Consider the following 21,245-nt stretch of genomic DNA (forward strand, 5'->3'; position numbering starts at 1 on the left):
CAGTGAATAGTGGAGTCACAGCACAGGTCATCTGAACACAAATAAAATTTATGTGACATAAATTATGTTTCCTCACATTGTCCTGCTACACACCAATTTTAGGATTCCCCCTCCCACCATATCCCACTTTAACCACTGATGATGGAGCACATTTTTAAGGACTAAGCATATGATTGAGAGCCTTAGATGAAAAATGTGAGCATCAAAAACTTTTAGCATTCATGCTACCTGTTTTACAAGACGGTGCTGTTAATAGATTTTCTTTCATGATAGCAGGGAAAGCACAGGTGGAATTAACAATGGCTCAGTTCCATTAAGCGTCTCAAGAAGCCATGGCAGTGATCCATCATGCACAAAAGCAGCATCTTGTCTATGAATGCAGACATCACTGGCACACCTGTGCGTTCCTTATTGTCACTATTCAAAATGTCTAATTTGTAAAAAAATAAAAAATAAAAAATAGAGACATATGATAAGAACTGTAGCTGGATACTTGTTGCGCAGCATCCCGGTGAAACAGAAGAGCACATTCTGCTATTCAACCTAAAAAACAAAACAAAAGCAGCTAATTTAGACATAAGGGTTTATAAGGGTTGAGTTAAAAGTGGAAACAAAAATGTGAAGATTGAAATAATGTGTGATTTCAATTCAATTTAATTTAATTTAACTAGAGTTTTTCAGAGATTCCTTGCTTCTGTACAGCAAACTTTTTGATCATCAAAGTCTATCACAAAGATCAGCCAAATAATAAGGTGTTAGCACTGAAAAGTAGTAATTTTGTTTGTTGTTGAACAGAATTTGTTAACATAAAATCAGAATCTTAGATATTTCTTTAACAATTTATTATGTTTCAGAAAAACACATTTCATTTTTGCTTAAGTAAGTTCGCTTTTACCAGGTAATATTTATAAGATATAAATTGCTTGGATTACTTAAATGATCTTAAATATCTGTGTGGAAGGGGTGTGGTCTCTGGCCCGCTGCAGTGGTACAGCGAGCTCTCAGGGCAGCGTCGAGGTGGCAGGGGAAACAGGTGTGGGCTGGAATTAATCACTCTCTCTGTTTGACTTATGTGACGGTGATGGCGGAGATGTGAGAGAGGAGTGTGTGAGGGGTGGCGAGAGCAGGAGCCACTCCTGGAGTTAACTGTGCTGTCAGAGCTAAAAGAAAGAGTTGTGAGACAGAAATCCCGTGTGTGTGTCGTGCTCTTGCCCGACGACAAAAACGTAGCCTTGATGTTGTGGATGACAGATTTGTCAGGGTCCAGCTGGAAACTCCACTGCACTATTCCTTATTGACTAGTTTCTTCTGGAACACATGCTTTGTTGTTGTAGCATCACTCAGTTGTTAATATGACGTAACATCGCTCATGTTTATTGTTTTTTAACTTTATTGCTATGTTTGGTTTTATTATTATGTGCATATTAGTATTGTACAGCACTTTGGTCTACCAGGTGTGTTTTTAAAGTGCTATATAAATAAATAAATGATGATGATGATGATGTTTAAGTCCTGTGTGGAGGTACCATAGTCTGTACATCCTCTGCAGTCATGGCCAAAACCTTTTGGCAGTGGCACCACTGACTAAACTGATTTTTTTTCAGTGATTTCCCTACAATTATTCTTCACTATATCATGTAAACATGTAAAAAAAAAAAAATCTAAATAAAAACTAAAACGGTAGCATGCATGAAAAACAAATATGCCTTGATTCATGCTGAGTGCGAAAACGCTACATCTAGATGAACAAACTCATCTTTCTGGCATGAAAAACAAACTTTGTGCCACTGCCAAAGCTTTTGGCCACAGTTGTAGGTAGCACTTGAGGCTGGCTCCAAAAGCAAGTCAATACTCACAGACTTCCATATTAAGATGCCCAAATTTACAGCATTGTAAAAGCATATTTACAGCCGGGTACAAAAAACTGTTTCAGCCTTTATGGATAGTTTCCTTCTGGTAACTCTGAACAAGCAACTGCACAAATGAGCCACTCCACATGTCTTTATATTTTGCCATGAAAAGAGGAAATAGGTAGAGCAATTGTTGAAACACTTGCAAACATACATGGAAAAGCTCAATATTTTGTGTGTTTATTCTTCAACATAGCCTGAACTCACTTACAGGAAAGAATCCTTGTTTCTTGACGTAGTCTTTGGCAATTGAAGGATATTAAAAGCTTTCTTTGGATGTTGGCTGCCTTTTTTTGTGTTCTCAAGATGATCCCACACTGCTTCAGTAATGTTGAAGACACCATTGTGTGTTTTGCTATCCAGGTATGCTTTTACTGCATTGGCAGTGTGTCTGGGATCTTTGTCATACTGAAAAATTATGTTGTTGCCAATAAGAGCCTTCCCAGATAGTATTGTATGGTTGATCAAAATCTGATGCTGCTTTTCTGCATTAATTTGAACAGTGTTGAAAAGATCCCCAACGCCAATGCCTGAAATGCAACCCAAACCCATGAGAGAGTCTCCACCGTGTTTTACAGATGGCTGTAGACTCTCACTTTTGTGCCTCTTTCTTTGCCTCCTCTGTACCTATTAACAATGGTTTCAACCGTAAGACCTTTTGTTGCTGATTTTCTGTCCATTTCTTCTTTAATTCAGAGGTTCCAAAAACATAGTGTAACTCTATTATATGTATTATTTGCCTGCAATCTATACATATTTCTCTTCCTGAGCACACTCAGCCTGTACCCTGGGTTTCCATCAAGCAATCTAGAAAACAAAAACAAGGAAAGTAGAAAGGACATCTTGCTTCCTACAGATACACTTCAGCACTCATCTGTAAAGAGTGAATTTTTCTTTGAAATGCCTCATATGATAATTGGCCTGGATGTGGGGAGTTTTGCATGGCTTGGGTTGGGTTGGGTTGGGTTGACTGAACAAACTCTTTTTAAATAGTATATATATAATATACAAATAAACTGGTCTGCATTTCATATAGCTGTTTTTATGTCTTTTAAAAAATTTGTGTGTGTGTTACAGCATGCACTGTATGTGTAGATCATATTTGGACCATTTTACCTTTTTTGCCAATGCAGTTATACTTTGTTTAACATTTTTCACATGGGGAAGGTGCTAATGAGAAGAGCTTATGGTGGTGTATATTTACAAGAAGAAAGCAGTTTTTTATTTCAAATGACAGGGTTTCAACTTCATGTAGAAATTTTAATCTATTTACTCAACCTTAAAAGCTATAACAAAAATGTCTGATTATATCGTTGTCATCCTGGAGCAGATGTTACATTTGTTTAATGCGAGATTCTAAATGAGACTTTAAATGGACTTTGCTCTTCATATGTGCTGAGAGAAAACTGCTGACATCCCTAAAAGGCACTTTTAGTTGACAAAGATTTTAGTAGCAACACCTGTATGGCTAAATGCTCTTTGTTGCGGTTATCAATTATCAGTAGAGTGTATTTGAACACTTACATAAACACATTCTGCTCTGTTCCAGCATCTTAAGGTTCAGTCTCTCATAGCCAAAATAATGTCTTTGAGCACCACCTTGATTAACTGATTGGCACCTTTTGCTGGCTCGTGGGCTCAGTTAATAGGTTGATCCGTTAATTAACACTGTGTCTTTCAATCATGCTGCACCAGCACGTGTGGTTTACCCTGAATGTGCTTTCATTTAATTATTTCCATAACTTTGTTCAGCATTTTGTGGTTATGCCTCTGCAGAGATGCTTAAACAGAAAGTTTCTAGTCAAAATCAGTAAAGCTTAAGATCTTTTTAATCGGTCAAGTCGCAGTGCAGGGCTGACCAACGGATCAACTCCTAGAAATAGCATCATCATTGATTATATCATTACATCATCTTTTCTTTTAAGTCTGTTCATTTAAAAATATAATTAAAGTTTTATATAAAGGCTTTCATATAAATCAGTTTGGCTGTCTGTGAGTGTGGTGACACGGTGACTTTTTTTGACCCAATTATGGTAATATAGGTCCAGGTTCTGGACTCTTTCCCTTCCACCAGTGAAACTTACATTAGATATTAAGTAAGGAAAATAATGTGGCTGGAAATTACTGTACTCTAAACAGTAAGGCTGGCACAGCAAGCGGTCATATTAATTGATATAAGGTCGCCTCTTTTTATGTTTTTCTTGTCTTGTTTTTCTCATGAAGTGATTCCCCTAACTAAAAGCAGTCCCTTTCATTTAAAGTCAAGCTTACATCTCAACAAACCTACAGCAGCTAATGCAATGTCTCTAATGAGCACTGAAGTTATGCTTTGCTGCACAAAATTCATTTGCTGCTTTAACTCCAACACAAAACCTCCCACTTGGGTTTCTTTAGGTTCATGTAGATATCGCTTCATTTGGCACTAAACTTGCCACACCGTGGACTCACACAGAGTGTGCGTAGTCATGCATACAGTATATGTTTGTGTTTTTGGGGAGGGGGCAAGGAACATATGGCGCCATCGTCACTGAGTGTAGCGGTCCAGATCACCACAGCCCCTACCTCCTCCACAGCGGCACACTGTTGTTTATGCTCAATCACACACACAGGGACACACTCTCATGAAATGATAGCTAGAGGCCCCTTTTTGAGTGTGTGACAGTGAGTTGAGTGTGTGACAGTTAGATGATGAGAGGTATGGGCAGGTAGATGGGATGATGATGATGATTGTTGGAGATGATAAGAATAAAATGGTGAGCTGGATGAGGGAGAAAAGGGTGGCTCGGGGCAACAGCGATCGAAGCTGTAGCTGAGCTGAAGAAAAGACAAGTATAAACTTGGATTTACTCCTGTGAAGACTTATGATATATGTCTGCAACATGAGCTGCTGTGCACTAGCTCAAAAACTTATTAATTAATTAATAATTAAAAAATAAATCATCTTTTTGCATTGCTTGGAATAATGATAAAGATCCTAAAAGGTGGTCAGATTAAAACAGATATTTTTTTATGTTTTCAAGCTAATATTGATACATAAACAACCTTACCTACAGACATGTATTCTACAGACTTTCTTTTTTTAACTTACTTTTATTCATCCACATAATACATCACCAAACAAAGAGCAAAATATACAAATAAACATGTAAATCCCAAAATTCCAAATCTCAGTTACAAACATCCATTAAACCTTCTTTTCAAATAAATGTATGTATAAATTAATGATCCTCATTTGTGTTGTTTTTTATGAATACCAGTGTTGGTCAAGTTACTTGAAACTAGCAGACTTGCTGCTATATTCTGCACCAATGGAGACAGACTATGGAAAATGACTCGCAATGATGGAGGCAGGAGAAAATGAAAGTGTGTACTAAAGGTTGCAGATGTCTAAGGAGCTTGGAAAGAAAAGCGTCTGGACTTCTTTAAGTTGCTTGAAGACGTTTCACCTCTCATCTGAGAAGCTTCTTCAGTTCTAGGGTCACAAGGTGGCCCAGATTTAAACCCTGTGGGAGTGTCCCCCCCAAGAGGGACAAAAGGACCCCCTAATGATCCTCTACCTAATCACATGAGCCAAGGTGTGAAAATAGGTGTAGGTCACAATCAGCCAAGGTTTCGGGTGAGCTCATTGTGAAACCTGACCCCACCCTATCATGTGATTTCCTGAGGTCAGATGGCCCAGGATGTGAATGGGCATTAAGGCATCTGGGAAGGGATCTCAAAACTGGATTATAGATGGCAGACAGTTGGTGTCATAAACCACCGCCTCTGTTCAAAGATTGTCGCTCACAGTGGACATAAAAACATTTATGTCCACTGTGACTACGATGACCTTGATGACTGAGAACCTTCACAGACATAAAGGTTGCAGATAAAATGTAAAGCCTCAGTCGGAGATAAGGGGTGTCGCAACAGTGGTTATCAACTTTCTCTACTTCTCTGTGTGCTCATGTAAAATATTTAGTATTTAGTATTTATTTATTTATTGTCATTGTCAAGAACAATGAAATTGCGTTTGGGGCTTCCATACAACCCAAAAAAAAGAAGAAAATAATAAATACCCCTTAAAACCCAAGTGTACATATTTAACCCAGTGTGACTCCAATGCAATAAGACAATCCTTAGCAATAATGTTCGTAGAAATTCAGACAAAGACCTGAGAAACATGACAAAATACAACAATGCAACCCATTCAATATTATTGTACTGTGAGATATGATATCAGATATGATAGTTATCTATTTAAGAAAGAGGGGGGGGGCAGGAGGGGGAAGAGAATAAAGATATGATGCACCAATGCAGACCAGTTCATTGCTATTAAGAAGTTGGATATGGTTATTGTCCGTGAGAGGGGGGCAGACAGTTCAGGAGCCTCACAGCCTGTGGATACAGGCTGTTGGCCAGTCTGGATGTTCTGGCCTGTATAGACCTGTACCTTCTCCCTGAGGGCAGCAGATGGAAAAGGTGGCGCGCAGGGTGATGTTGGTCCCGCAGGATACTGTGCACCCTCCTCAGACAGCGAGTGGGGAAGATATTACTGATCTCTGGCAGACTTGTTCCAATAATTCTGCCAGCTTCTTTCACCACCCGCTGGAGTGCTTGCTGATCGGCCTTGGTGCAGCTGGGGAACCACACTAGAAATCCATACGTCAGAACGCTGCTGATGGCACAGTTGTAGAAGTTCAACATCAGAGATCTGGGAATGTGTGCGCTCCGCAGTCTCCTCAGGTAGTAGAGGCGCTGTTGGGCCTTCCGTACAACTGAGGTGATATGGTTGCCCCAGGACAGGTCCTCGGTCACAGTTACCCCCAAGAATTTAAAACTGCTCACCCTCTCCACCGCCTCACTGCCAATGAAGAGAGGCAGATGGTTGTTATGACCCCTCTTCCGGAAATCTACAATGATCTCCTTGGTCTTTTTGGTGTTTAAGACCAAGTTATTGTCGTGGCACCATGACTCTAGTTGTTGCACCTCTGTCCTATAGTTTGTCTCATCATTGTTGGATATAAGTCCGAGCACTGTAGTGTCATCTGCAAACTTAACAATGAGATTGGACGCGCAGGAGGAAATACAGTCATGGGTGAAGAGAGTGTATAGCAGAGGGCTCAGAACACACCCCTGAGGGGCACCGGTGTTGACCACAAGGGTGGAAGAGGTGTTCTTACCCACTCTGACACTCTGTCTACGGTTAGTGAGGAAGTCCACAATCCAGTTGCACAGAGAGGAGTTAAGTCCCAGTTGGTGGAGTTTGGGACGGAGTTTGTATGGCCGGATGGTATTAAAAGCCGAGCTGTAGTCTACAAAGAGGAGCCGTGCATAGGTGTTCCTGTGTTCCAAGTGCTTCAGTAATGTGTGCAGCACTGTGGCGATTGCATCCTCGGTTGACCGGTTCTCCCTGTATGCAAACTGGTGCGAGTCCAGGGATGGTGGAAAAGCAGCTCTGATGTGTTTAATGACCAGTCTCTCCAGGCATTTGGCGGGAATGGGAGTGAGTGCCACAGGTCTGAAATCGTTCAGACATGTGACATTTGACTGTTTTGGGATGGGAACGATGGTTGCTGCTTTGAAACAGGATGGTACCAGTGAACAGGACAACGAGGTGTTATATATAGAGGTGAAGACGTCCGCCAGGTCCGCAGCACAGTCTTTTAGCACCCGGCCCAGCACTCCATCCGGCCCGGCCGCCTTCCTGGTGTTAATGCTCCGGAACACACGCCTCAGCTCATGAGTGCTCAGGACCGGAGCAGGGTCGGTTGAGGGGAGAGGGGACAGGACAGGGTCGGTGTTCTCCCTGTCAAAACGGGCATAAAAGAGATTTAGATCCTCAGCCAGAGTAGAACTGTCGGCTGAGGGTGATGGTGTTCTTCTTTTGTAGTCCGTGATAGCCCTGATGCCCTCCCAGACCTGCCTTGGGTTTGTGTTGTTCTTCAAATAACAGTGCTTCAAATGTCATATGACTCCACACAGCATGATGCCTGTGAGTGCCACCTCATCCAATCAGAGGTGTTTTCAGACAACGACCTGCTCCCAGCCACGTTAGCTGTAGCAGAAGTCACTGTTGGTTTAGCACAGGAAAAAAACAGCTAAAAAATAATGATGAATATATTTTCTTGATTTCAGAATTTTCAACTCAGTTGTATTAGTGTGATGTTTTTGGATTTATATATTGTTACTTCCTGTTTTATTTTATAATCTGCTCTCAGTTTTACTTCCTGTTGTTTTTTGTGTTTTTTCCTGCGTTAAATTTCCCCCTAAATATAAGAGATGGTGATGAGATGAAAAGTATTTGTAATCAGATTCATGAAATTAGTTGAGTTTTTAGGTTTCTTAGTAGATGTTTTGTGTTCCCATATATATGACCTTTATCTTCTGATCTAAGATTTTAAATGGGAGGGACCAGGATGGGCAGGATTAGAAAAAGGTACATCTGAGGGACAGCTCAGATTGAGCAGTATGGAGAAAAAGTAAGAGAAGCAAGGCTGAGATGGTTTGGACCATGTGCAGAGGAGAGAAAGTGTATGTACTGGGAAAAGACTATTAAAAATGGAGCTGCCAGGTGGGAGGAAAAGAGAAAGTCCAGAGAAGGAGGGCTGGTGTGACAGAAGAGGATGCAAGGATTTGGGAGGATGGAGGCACTGTGCCGAACCCTAAAGACGGAGAGGGCCTTAGTATAGACAGCAGAATGTGCATGCAGGGCAGTAAAAACTGTGGCTTCTATTATAATCATTAATTCACAGCAGGGCTCAATGACAATGAGACAATGTCTCATGTGAGCTGAAGATATAAACAATGTAAATGTACACACACAAGTTTGTGTGTCCTCTTACGCAAGACGAAGCAGCTACGCATGTGAAGCATGCACACACACACACACAAATGATTTCACTCCCTGTCAGATGTCATTTGCCAGATGACCAAACAGAGAAAATAAATTTCACACTTCTGATTGGTAAATTAGCCTGTGTTTATATGTGTTCATTTCTCTGTCTTTAGAAACCCATGATGCCTTGTGGCAGACTAGCTTCCTGAGTCCCCACCTTCATTGTTATGGCTAGATGTAAATTAAAGTGAAATGAGGGCAATCAACTGATTGTACACGCAACGTTGAGTTCATCTGAGTTGATCTGTGAAAACAGCAGGGAGTTTTTCCAAAGTTTTGACAGAGTAACCCTGATGATGTCATCAAGGCAAACCTGGAGCCTATGTAGAGCATCGTATATTTCCCTGAGAGCTGCTATGGAAAATTTCCTGTTCAAATTTCACAAGGAATATACAGTGGGATGCAAAAGTTTGGGCAACATTGTTAATAGTCATTATTTTCCTGTATAAATCGTTGGTTGTTACAATAAAAAATGTCAGTTAAATATATCATATACAGTGGGGCAAAAAAGTATTTAGTCAGCCACCGATTGTGCAAGTTCCCCCACCTAAAATGATGACAGAGGTCAGTAATTTGCACCAGAGGTACACTTCAACTGTGAGAGACAGAATGTGAAAAAAAAATCCATGAATCCACATGGTAGGATTTGTAAAGAATTTATTCGTAAATCAGGGTGGAAAATAAGTATTTGGTCACCTCAAACAAGGAAAATCTCTGGCTCTCACAGACCTGTAACGTCTTCTGTAAGAAGCTTTTCTGTTACCTGTATGAATGGCACCTGTTTGAACTCATCATCTGTATAAAAGACACCTGTCCACAGCCTCAAACAGTCAGACTCCAAACTCCGCCATGGCCAAGACCAAAGAGCTTTCGAAGGACACCAGGAAAAGTATTGTAGACCTGCACCAGACTGGGAAGAGTGAATCTACAATAGGCAAGCAGCTTGGTGTGAAAAAATCAACTGTGGGAGCAATCATCAGAAAATGGAAGACATACAAGACCACTGATAATCTCCCTCGATCTGGGGCTCCACGCAAGATCTCATCCCGTGGGGTCAAAATGATCATGAGAACGGTGAGCAAAGATCCCAGAACCACACGGGGGGACCTGGTGAATGACCTGCAGAGAGCTGGGACCAAAGTAACAAAGGTCACCATCAGTAACACACTACAACGGCAGGGAATCAAATCCCGCAGTGCCAGACCTGTTCCGCTGCTGAAGCCAGTGCATGTCCAGGCCCGTCTGAAGTTTGCCAGAGAGCACATGGATGATACAGCAGAGGATTGGGAGAATGTCATGTGGTCAGATGAAACCAAAGTAGAACTTTTTGGTATAAACTCAACTCGTCGTGTTTGGAGGAAGAAGAATACTGAGTTGCATCCCAAGAACACCATACCTACTGTGAAGCATGGGGGTGGAAACATCATGCTACGGGGCTGTTTTTCTGCCAAGGGGACAGGACGACTGATCCGTGTTAAGGACAGAATGAATGGGGCCATGTATCGTGAGATTTTGAGCCAAAACCTCCTTCCATCAGTGAGAACTTTGAAGATGAAACGAGGCTGGGTCTTCCAACATGACAATGATCCAAAACACACCGCCCGGGCAACAAAGGAGTGGCTCCCGTAAGAAGCATTTGAAAGTCCTGGAGTGGCCTAGCCAGTCTCCAGACCTCAACCCCATAGAAAATCTGTGGCGGGAGTTGAAAGTCCGTGTTGCTCAGCGACAGCCCCAAAACATCACTGCTCTCGAGAAGATCTGCATGGAGGAATGGGCCAAAATACCAGCTACTGTGTGTGCAAACCTGGTAAAGACCTATAGTAAACGTTTGACCTCTGTTATTGCCAACAAAGGTTATGTTACAAAGTATTGAGTTGTATTTTTGTTATTGACCAAATACTTATTTTCCACCCTGATTTACGAATAAATTCTTTACAAATCCTACCATGTGGATTCATGGATTTTTTTTTCACATTCTGTCTCTCACAGTTGAAGTGTACCTCTGGTGCAAATTACTGACCTCTGTCATCATTTTAAGTGGGGGAACTTGCACAATCGGTGGCTGACTAAATACTTTTTTGCCCCACTGTAGGAGACACACACAGCGATATTTGAGAAGTGAAATGAAGTTTATTGGATTTACAGAAAGTTTGCAATAATTGTTTAAACAAAATCAAGCAGGTGCATAAATTGGGCACTGTTATCATTTTATTGATTCCAAAACATTTAGAACTAATTATTGGAACTCAAATTGGCTTGGTAAGCTCAGTGACCCCTGACCTACATACACAGGTTAATCCAATAATGAGTAAGAGTATTGAAGGGGGTCACTTGTAAGTTTCCCTCCTCTTTTAATTTTCTCTGAAGAGTAGCAACATGGGGGTCTCAAAACAACTCTCAAATGACCCGAAGACAAAGATTGTTCACCATCATGGTTTAGGGGAAGGATACAGAAAGCTGTCTCAGAAATTTAAGCTGTCTGTTTCCACAGTTAGGAACATATTGAGAAAATGATAGACCACAGGCTCAGTTCAAGTTAAGGCTCGAAGTGGCAGACCAAGAAAAATCTCGGATGGACAGAAGCGACGAATGGTGAGAACAGTCAGAGTTAACCCACAGACCAGCACCAAAGACCTACAACATTATCTTGCAGCAGATGGAGTCACTGTGCGTCGTTCTACCATTCGGCGCATTTTACACAAGGAGATGCTGTATGCGAGAGTGATGCAGAGGAAGCCTTTTCTCCACCCACAGCACAAACAGAGCCGCTTGAGGTTTGCTAAAGCACATTTGGACAAGCCAGCTTCATTCTGGAATAAGGTGCTGTGGACTGATGAAACTAAAGTTGAGTTATTTGGGCATAACAAGGGGCATTATGCATGGAGGAAGAAGAACACAACACTCCAAGAAAAACACCTGCTACCTACAGTAAAATATGGTGGTGGTTTCATCATGCCGTGGGGCTGTGTGGCCAGTGCAGGGACTGGGAATCTTGTCAAAGTTGAGGGACACATGGATTCCACCCAGTATCAGCAGATTCTGGAGACCAATGTCCAGGAATCAGTGACAAAGCTGAAGCTGTGCCGGATCTTTCAACAAGACAAGGACCGGAAAAACTGCTCAAAATCCACTAAGGCATTCATGCAGAGAAACAAGTACAACGTTCTGGAATGGCCATCTCAGCCCCCAGACCTGAATATTATTGAAAATCTGTGGTGTGAGTTAAAGAGCTGTCCATGCTCGGAAGCCATCAAACCTGAATGAACTAGAAATGTTTTGTAAAGAGGAAAGGTCCAAAATACCTTCAACCACAATCCAGACTCTCATTGGAACCTACAAGAAGCATTTAGAGGCTGTAATTTCTGCAAAAGGTGGATCTACTAAATATTGATTTCATTTCTTTTTTTGTGGTGCCCAAATTTATGCACCTGCCTGATTTTGTTTAAACAATTATTGCACACTTTCTGTAAATCCAATAAACTTCATTTCACTTCTCAAATATTGCTGTGTGTGTCTCCTATATGATATATTTAACTGACATTTTTTTTATTGTAACAACCAACGATTTGTACAGGAAAATAATGACTATTAACAAGGTTGCCCAAACTTTTGCATCCCACTGTAGTTCCAGCCAGTAAGTGACAAAAATCACACAGTCACAGGTGAGGAAGGTATGCACATCACAATTCAAAGCAGTGCAAATGCTGGTACTAAATCAAAATTATTTTGGAGTCTTGAGTTAGATGCATAAATTGGGTATGTTGTAAAAAGTGCATTAGATAGTGGCTACAAAGCCCAAAAATGCAATTTTCTCAGTCGTTCTTGCTCCATCATTCACACTTATTTGAATCACCAATTACCCTAACCCCACTAATTGCATGTCTTTGCACTGTGGGAGGAACCCAGAGTACACGAAGAGAACCCGCACACACAGACACAAGGAGAATATGCAAACAGTGGTAACACTGTGCCTGCTGCTTTTGAAGGTTGTGCCTTGTGTTGAAATCAAATATATTGTCTTGTGTAGTCATATCTTAAATAAGAAAAATAATAAGTAATCAAAAATAATTTGTAGTTCTAGTACTGTGACTCTTTATCTATATACAACAAATGTCTTCTAAATATGAAATCTAGTAACGTCCCTGGGAATAATGTTTGGGTGCTGTGGGAAAGCTGCATCTAAGACAAATCCATGTGGACTGGTGCCATCTGTGCCTGGCTGGGTGATTGCTTTGCAGGCACAATGTCTCATTAAGCATCTTAGACCTCAAAGTGCCGTCCTTGATGTTGAAGTTTCAGCTTTCACATCCATAGGCCTTTCCATCCACCAAGCGATAATAGGCATCACATTTAGGTGTCAGAGCAAGTGAGGGACTCTCCTTATACCTAAAAAAGTCACAACTGGCATTTTCCACGGCTCTGCTGGTGACATGCTTCCCATCAGTGTGGCAGCAAGACACTGTGAGAAGTTCCCCTTTCTCTAGAAATACTGTGCAATTTCTCTCCTCTGTTGCTCACAACAGGAGGTAAACTCCATATAAGACAGTGCAACTTGGCAGTCAGAACCTTGCAACTCCACTCACCTGTGAACAACCCGAAACTAAACAGGTAAACAATATTACTGGTAACCTTTCTGGCACCAGCTTGCTATGTTCTCTTGTATTTGACACATTTAAAAACAGTGTGGGTCAGAAGATCAAGTTTGACAGGCAACATCCTAAAATAAATAAGGTGCTTCTAGATCACAGATCTTCAGTTTTGCTTTTTGCTAGTGTGCCTACAACCCATTCAAGTTAAACTGGTAGTCCAGGATGACACATTACGTGTGTAAAGGATTCTGACCCAATACGTGTTTCAGTTTTGTTTTGATTTTATTGCACACAGTTTTATTTTCTCCTGGCTGTGTGTGTGTGTGTGTGGAAGAGCTACCAGGAGATGGACCATTACAGGAGGAGAGCTATGCAGGCAAATTTAAGGGTGCCAACCCAAATCTGCTCCTTTGTTCAAGATGGAACAGGAAGAGTACTGACAGAGCCCTACAAAATAATCTCCAGTACGTTATTGATGGGCATGTTTCTGATCAGTCTTTCAAAAATACACCATGAAGGGAGCATGAGGGCCACCCTTTGGTTTAGTGGGGCTTGTGCTCATAGCTCAGCACCCTGCAACACAAAAAGTGGCAGGACAGCCACTGGTACCCTGCTCTCTTCACATATAAATGCTTGTTCACACTGAGCACATGTGACGAATGTGAAAGAGAACATCATTCAGCATGAGTTTGGCAGTAGATCATTGATGTGCTGGGGAGGCATATCCTTAGAGGGTCAAACAGACCTCCACATGCTAGCCAACAGCACCATGATTACTCATAAGTTGGTGGAAATCCTCAGACGCCACCATCAGACCCTATGCTGGTGCAGTGGGTCCCGATTTCCTCCTGAAGGACAATGCTCCTAGAGTTTAATCGACATAAGCAATGATGTCATTGAGCGACCCTTGTGTTTCCCAGACCTGAATCCAACAGAGAACTACTGGATTACTCTGTCAGTGAATCCAAAAAACAACAAATACTGCCACAGAATGTTCAGGAGCTCACTGAGAGAGAACACCAGCACATGGGGACATAAACACATATACACCGAGCCAGCCTATGATTTAGCTTTTAACTTAGATTTTTGGTGTAATTTTGAATCCAGCCCTCAAAAGCTTGATGGCTTTAGTTTCCACTGGTCGTTGTTATCCTGTTTTGATCTCAGTCAGTTACACACTGTTGACCAGTAACGATTTGCAACATGAATATTTCATTCATCCAGATCTTGTTATGTGAAGGCATACAGCTTTAATGTTGAACTCCAAAAAAAGTAACAAAACTGAGACTACAAAATAAGCTTATGCTGACAGAACACAGCAAGAAGAGGGTAGATCACAACACGGACACAGAGAAACACAGGGCTTAAATACACAGAGGGAGCAATCAGGGAATGGGAAACAGGAGGGAAACACAGCTGGGGCAACTCAGGCCTAACGAGACAAAGGAAGCAAAACCAGACACATTAACATAAGACATGCACCTCCAAAGTAAAACAGGAAACATAACACAGACTAAACTTAAAGACACAGACTCACAGGCAGGCACTGCAACAGAGGGAACAGAGACGTAAACCATAAGACAGAACTCTAACAAAGAAACCAAAGATTAGAAAGGATAAATAATATAATAAACTCAAAACTCCGGTTCAACGACCCAGGCATCCTAGGTACTCCCCCCTAAAGGACTGGCTCCCAGACAGCCCAAACCTAAACACCAAAACAAAACATCCAACCAGGGCGGGCGGTGGGGGTCCAGGACGGAGGAACCGAAACAAACGAAACACAAGGAGCCCAGAACACAACTCAAAACAACCAAACACACACGAAAAAAAAAAAAAAAAAAAAAAAAGTTCAGGGGGCCGGCCTGGAGGTTGACAGCACAAAAGTCTAAACCCAGGCAGTTCAGGAGGCTGACCGTGTGAAAAGCAACGGCGGCGAGGCAGGCGAAGGAGGTCCGGAGGCCAGCCACATGGAAGGCAGCGGTGGCGACTGAGCAGGTCTGGAGGCTGGCCGCGCGGAAGGCAGCACAGAACAATGGCGATGACCTCCAGCCGGACAGGACGAGGTGAGGCAGGGCCAGATGGTGCGGAGACCTCCGGTGTAGACAAAGCAGGACCAGATGGCAGCATGGCAACCGCAGGCGACGGAACAGGTGGTGACACTGCAGGCGGCAGTGTGGAAACTGCAGGAAGAGGCGCTGCAGGCGACAGCGTGGGAGCCCCTCGGACCCCCAGCGGAGGCAGGTTGCTGGACGGGCCCCCCAGCGGAGGCAGACGACTGGACAGATGAGCGAACACGTGAAAACATAAATGGCCGAAAAACACTAACCTTTGCTTGATCCATAAGCTCTGCAACGCCAAGTCCCCAGTTCTTTAGCCAACTTAATTATGGCAGGTGGCACTCTGTTACCAGTTACATTTGCCCGCTGAGGCAGGGAAAAAGTCATAGGCTGAGAATCTGCCAGAGAAACAAAAGGAGTCCTAGTCATAACGGCAGCCACAGGGGCTGGTCGGAACACTAAACAGTCATTTTCTCCCAAAAAAATGGGGTGTGCTCAGTCGTTCTGGAGTGGCAGTGGCGTGAACGCCGTTTACTCCAGGAAGGGGGAGGAAACGAGCCGGGCCACGAACCCTCCAGCTGACCGGGCTGCAAGTCCTCCAGCTCATCACACAGGAGCGGTTCTCCAGAACCTCCAGCAGAAACGGCGTCCTGCTGTGGCGAACGCAGCTGCTTTACAGCGAGCTCCGTCTGCTGCTGCTGCGTTGGTGTGGAGAGAGACTTGCTCCCTCCACGCGGCTATGGTGTGGCCCAGATAAGTGTCCATGGAGAATTGGTGAAGCCGGGGGTTGGTCGTAATTATTGCCTCCACCGCGCTCAGTCCCACAGCCATAGCCTGTAAGTTATCGGCCTGAGTGATGCGGTCCAGCAAATTAACCAACCCCTTCATCTCAGCCTCAAAGTCTGAGGTGGAACAGTCTGCGGGGTCCATGTTCTGTTCGCGATCTTCTGTTATATGACGGCTGTGTGCAGGCAGGAAAAGGACCTAAAGTACAGACAGTCAGAGACAAAAGGTGAACTTAAATACAGCTTTAATGCTGAACTCCAAAATGTAACAAAACTGAGACTACGAAATAAGCTTACACAGCAAGAAGAGGGTAGATTACAACACTGACACAGAGAAACACAGGGCTTAAATACACAGAGGGAGCAATCAGGGAATGGGAAACAGGAGGGAAACACAGCTGGGGCAACTCAGGCCTAACGAGACAAAGGAAGCAAAACCAGACACATTAACATAAGACATGCACCTCCAAAGTAAAACAGGAAACATAACACAGACTAAACTTAAAGACACAGACTCACAGGTAGGCACTGCAACAGAGGGAACAGAGACGTAAACCATAAGACAGAACTCTAACAAAGAAACCAAAGATTAGAAAGGATAAATAATATAATAAACTCAAAACTCCGGGTCAACGACCCAGGCATCCTAACAGATCTGATGTACGATCAACAGGTACATCTGGACCTGTTGTCCCCCAATAATGTGTGCCCATGGTTGTCACCCTGGGCCCCATCTTTAGCCATCCCTCTGCAGGTGTGGCCATAGAAATGTTTTTTAGTTTTCGGTGCAGTCAGGAAGCAGACCTAAAGACCCAGTTTGAGAAGACCGTAACCTGACTTTTCTCAACACAGTTCAAATGGCTTTCACACATCTGCTTCATTTATCTGAACAGCTTAAAGTAACAACACCTTGACATGCGTGTGAGAAGAAAAAAGACTCCCGTCTCAGCAACATCTGATATGCAATGCTATTCTGCCTTATTTGTCTTCTGTCAGTGAATTGTTTATTACTGATTTTCTCAATGCAATTAATCATGTTTGATCATGAAATTAACTGAGCAAGGAACCATACATACATGCGCACAACTAGAGCACAAAAAGGCCACAAACACACCCAACAGAAGGATGCATTTAAGCAAGCACCTCTATCATGAACGTGAGCACCGCACTACACACACACACGTGTGCAAACAACATTTTCAACTCAAGCAAGCCATTCAGCTAATGTGGTGGCTGACGAGACAGTATGGCTGCTGGATGTGAAATCATGCCCTATCACCATTATATGATATCACATCATAGAAATACACACACACACTTCAATCAGGGCCCAATGAGCCCATACAGCGAAAGACATGGGCAGAATAGAGAGTTGGGGGTTGGGGGACAGAAAGATGGGATAGTTGACGGAGTGATTTCAGCAGCTTTGAAGTAATGTCCGTAATTTCAAATATAACTGTCTCATTTGGTGGAAGTCCATTTTGTCAGAGTGCAAAAGATCTGAGTGTGAGGCTAAAATCACACACAAAAACACCATGCTTGGTCTTATATGGCATCGGCTCTAACCCGTGGTTCCATTTTTCCCTTTATCAATCAACTGACTTATCATAATAATGACATTAGTGTTTCCATGACCGGGGTAGTGGCTTTTCCTCTCATCGCAGAGCCTTTCTGTGGAACAGACTGATCTATAATGTTATTCACTAAGGTAAATGATGAGATTGCAGTCACAGAATTGTACCCTAAATGAAAATGAAACTCTGCCCTTTGGCCCTTTGACTGAGTCAGCTAACAGGCATCAACAGCCCAACTGTGACATAAGCAAATGCATAAGTGTTATGCATTTAAAATTCATTTAAAATCAAAGATGTTGACTTTTCTATTTTGGTTTGTATTATTTTATTTTTGGCCATGTTTGCGTAGCAGATCTGTCACTGTATAAAAGTGATGTTCAAGGTAATGAATGCGATAGGGAGAGTTCTAAGAATTTCAATTAAAGTCTTTGAAGAATCAATTTTTCATTCTGTTTTATGCAGCTAACAGACCCACTTGAACTTACAATGACTACTACTCACCCTGACAATGCTTTTTTCTCCTTCCTATAAATCAAATTCAAAATCCCCTTTTAGCATATTGACCCTTTAAGTTTGAGCTTCTATAGAACACTATGAAAATTCCCAGTTTGTCTTAAAGTAACAAATAAAAGATTAAAACATTCTAGCCACAATGTTACAATCTCTGACAGTCTGACCAGTTAGAAATTAAAAGGTGAAAAGGAAAGTCAGAATCCTACTGTGGTTAAAAAAGTGAAACAGCACTCCAGTGCAACACTGTATAATAACAGCAGTCTCTCTTTTAGCAGTATTAATTCATACAGTGTTGGATATGGTGGGCTTTTTTCAAAGACACTAACTACACATTCTGGGGGCAGATTAAAGGAGCATTTCCACAAATTTATTGATTCTTAACCAGCAAAGGATTTTTTTGGCACTCTTTCTCTGCAACCCAAGCCATGGGTTTTATTTTCTGTGTTTTTATCAATGAGTGTCTCGGGAGATGGAGCTGGTTGTCTACTAACTGGAAGGCCGGTGGTTTGACTGTGGGAAAGATGCTGTACCTAAATTGGCCCCTGATGGATTCATTGGTTAGTGGGTGTGTGAGTGGTAAAAAGAATAAATAAAAAATGAATTTGGCTTGTAGTCAGAAATAGTAAAAAAAAAAAAAAAGTGCTATATAAATACTAGGCATGTTCCTGGTGACTCATTCTTTATAAGAAACACTCATATAAGTTAAATATGATGACCACTTAATGGACAATGGTGCAGCACACGGTGTGAACATAGGTGTGAATGTGAGTGTGACTGGTTGTCTGTTAGCCCTGTGATAGACTGGTGACCTGTCCAGGATACACTGTGGCAGCTGGGATAGGCACCAGCCCCCTCGCGACCCTGGTGAAGATAAGTGGAAGAGAATGGATGGATTAATGGACAATGTGAAAAACACTCTAAACAAAGACATTTGAAATTGTTCGTCACATTCTTCAGTAATGAATCATATTTTAAATGCTGCTTCAAATGATAACCCACTATCAGTTATAAACAATGCACATTATACTCCAAACAAACAATGAAGAAGGAAAATAACACTTTAAATAAAGTGATGTTAAATGTGATGTGAAAACACGTCATCTAAAATGATAGCAAATCAATGATTCATCCATTTATTCTGCCAGGTCATGGTGACAGCAGCCTATGCTGGAAATCCCAGACCTCCCTCTTGCCAGCCAGCTCCTATAGCTTATCCAGGGGAAAACCAAGGCGTTCCCAGGCCAGTCGAGAGAGGTAATCTCCTGAGTGTGATGTGGATTTACACCACAGCCTCCTCCAGGTAGGTCATGCCTGGAAAGCCTCATTCAGGTGGCGAATGCCTCACCTGTCTCCTTTTTATGTGGAGGAATAGCCAGGAGGGGCCAGAGTGCCAGATCCTGTCACTGCTGATGGCAACTAACAAACTAGCAGAGGGGCAGCGGCTCACAAAATGGACTTCCTTGAAAAATACTTGAATTCCTAGATGGCTAGTTTTTTAATTCTTCTTTTAACACTATTGGAGCAAACTAAGCCAATAAACAAGAGGTTACTGGAAACTAAGCAAGCTTATAAAGAAGGCCAATTATGGAGCAGCAAGAGCGAGAAGCTTTTGAAATGTTCAAAATGTTTTTTTAAATTATATTTCAGATTAAATTGAGCCCTGAAGTCATTCAAAATTGTATATATTTTTGAGAAAATCCTCATTGCTTCATTTAATTAGCCAGCAATCTACATGGGCATTTGGTCTCCTTTATAGACACTTTTGCAAGCACCCTTTTTTCTATCCTTTTCTCCTTTTCAGCCCTTTGCTACTTTTCACCTCCCTCCTTTCTCTGCCCCGCAGTTTGTTTTTCAGGGCTTTCTTCCACTGGATGTCCCACTGGGTACTGAGCTTCCACAAAGCGCTGACACCAAGAGTGAAGGAGAAAAGGGCTGCGAAAAGAGAAAAGGGAAAAGTGAACGGCAAAGGGAAAATAGAGGGTGAGAGGTCACAGAGGAGAAAAGAGGAGGAGAGCATGCACAGAGAGAGAGGAGGGCTGTAAAGAGAGCAGAGAATAAGAGACAGAGTGAGGGGAAGACTTAAGAAGACTGAGGATACTGAAAAAAGAAGGCAAATAAAGGGAGCGAAAGAGATGGTCAGGAGTGAAAGAGATAGAACAAGAGGAGGAGGAAGGAGGTGAGGAAGAGAGAGCATAATTGAAAGAGGACAAAGATGTGAAGAAGAGCAGAGAGAGAGAGGCAGAGGCTGGGAGGGAAACAGGGATTAGATTTGGCACAAAAGAGCATCCAGCAGAGAAAGGTGGAGATGAGAAAGAGGGAAGAGACAGACTTGATGAAAAGAAATCAAGCTTTGAATAAAGAGGGAGGCAGAGGGCTGGTTGGTGAGCCTGTGTGTGAGTGTGTATTATAGGGGGTGGAGGGTCATAAGTAGCTGCTAAAAGGCTTGTGCCACCTCTGCTGGAGGAGGAGTCCTTCAGAAAAAACAGCTGAGCATCAGCTGAATGCGAGTGCGTGTCAGCGTGCAATTTGGAGAGGAAGTGTTTTCAGGCACAAACGGTGCGCTCGCGGTTTCACCACAGGATAGGTGATTGCACACTTCCCCATCCCCCGTGACACAGACCCACAAACACACACACACTGTCTGGACAGTCCCCAGCCTGTTAACACCCTGGTCTTAATCATCACCTGAGTGTCACGGCTGGGTAAAAAGAAATGCACCACTGCCTTTCTCAAACTCTGCGTTTTCTTTGCTGGGGTTGTGATGTGTTACCTTTCTCTATAAAAGAATCCCTAAAGTGATCTGTGGGATTGAAGTTGCGCAACAATCTTGTTCAGGCTCGTGTTTTACCCTTTTTCTTCTTTAGAAACTCTCGTGAGGTTTTCGATTTGCATCCGTGTGGAATATTTCCTTCTTCCTGGCTTCTGCTGACTGGGAGT

Source organism: Aulonocara stuartgranti (assembly GCF_965226115.1).
Source record: "Aulonocara stuartgranti genome assembly, chromosome: 18".
NCBI classification, from domain to species: Eukaryota; Metazoa; Chordata; class Actinopteri; order Cichliformes; family Cichlidae; genus Aulonocara; species Aulonocara stuartgranti.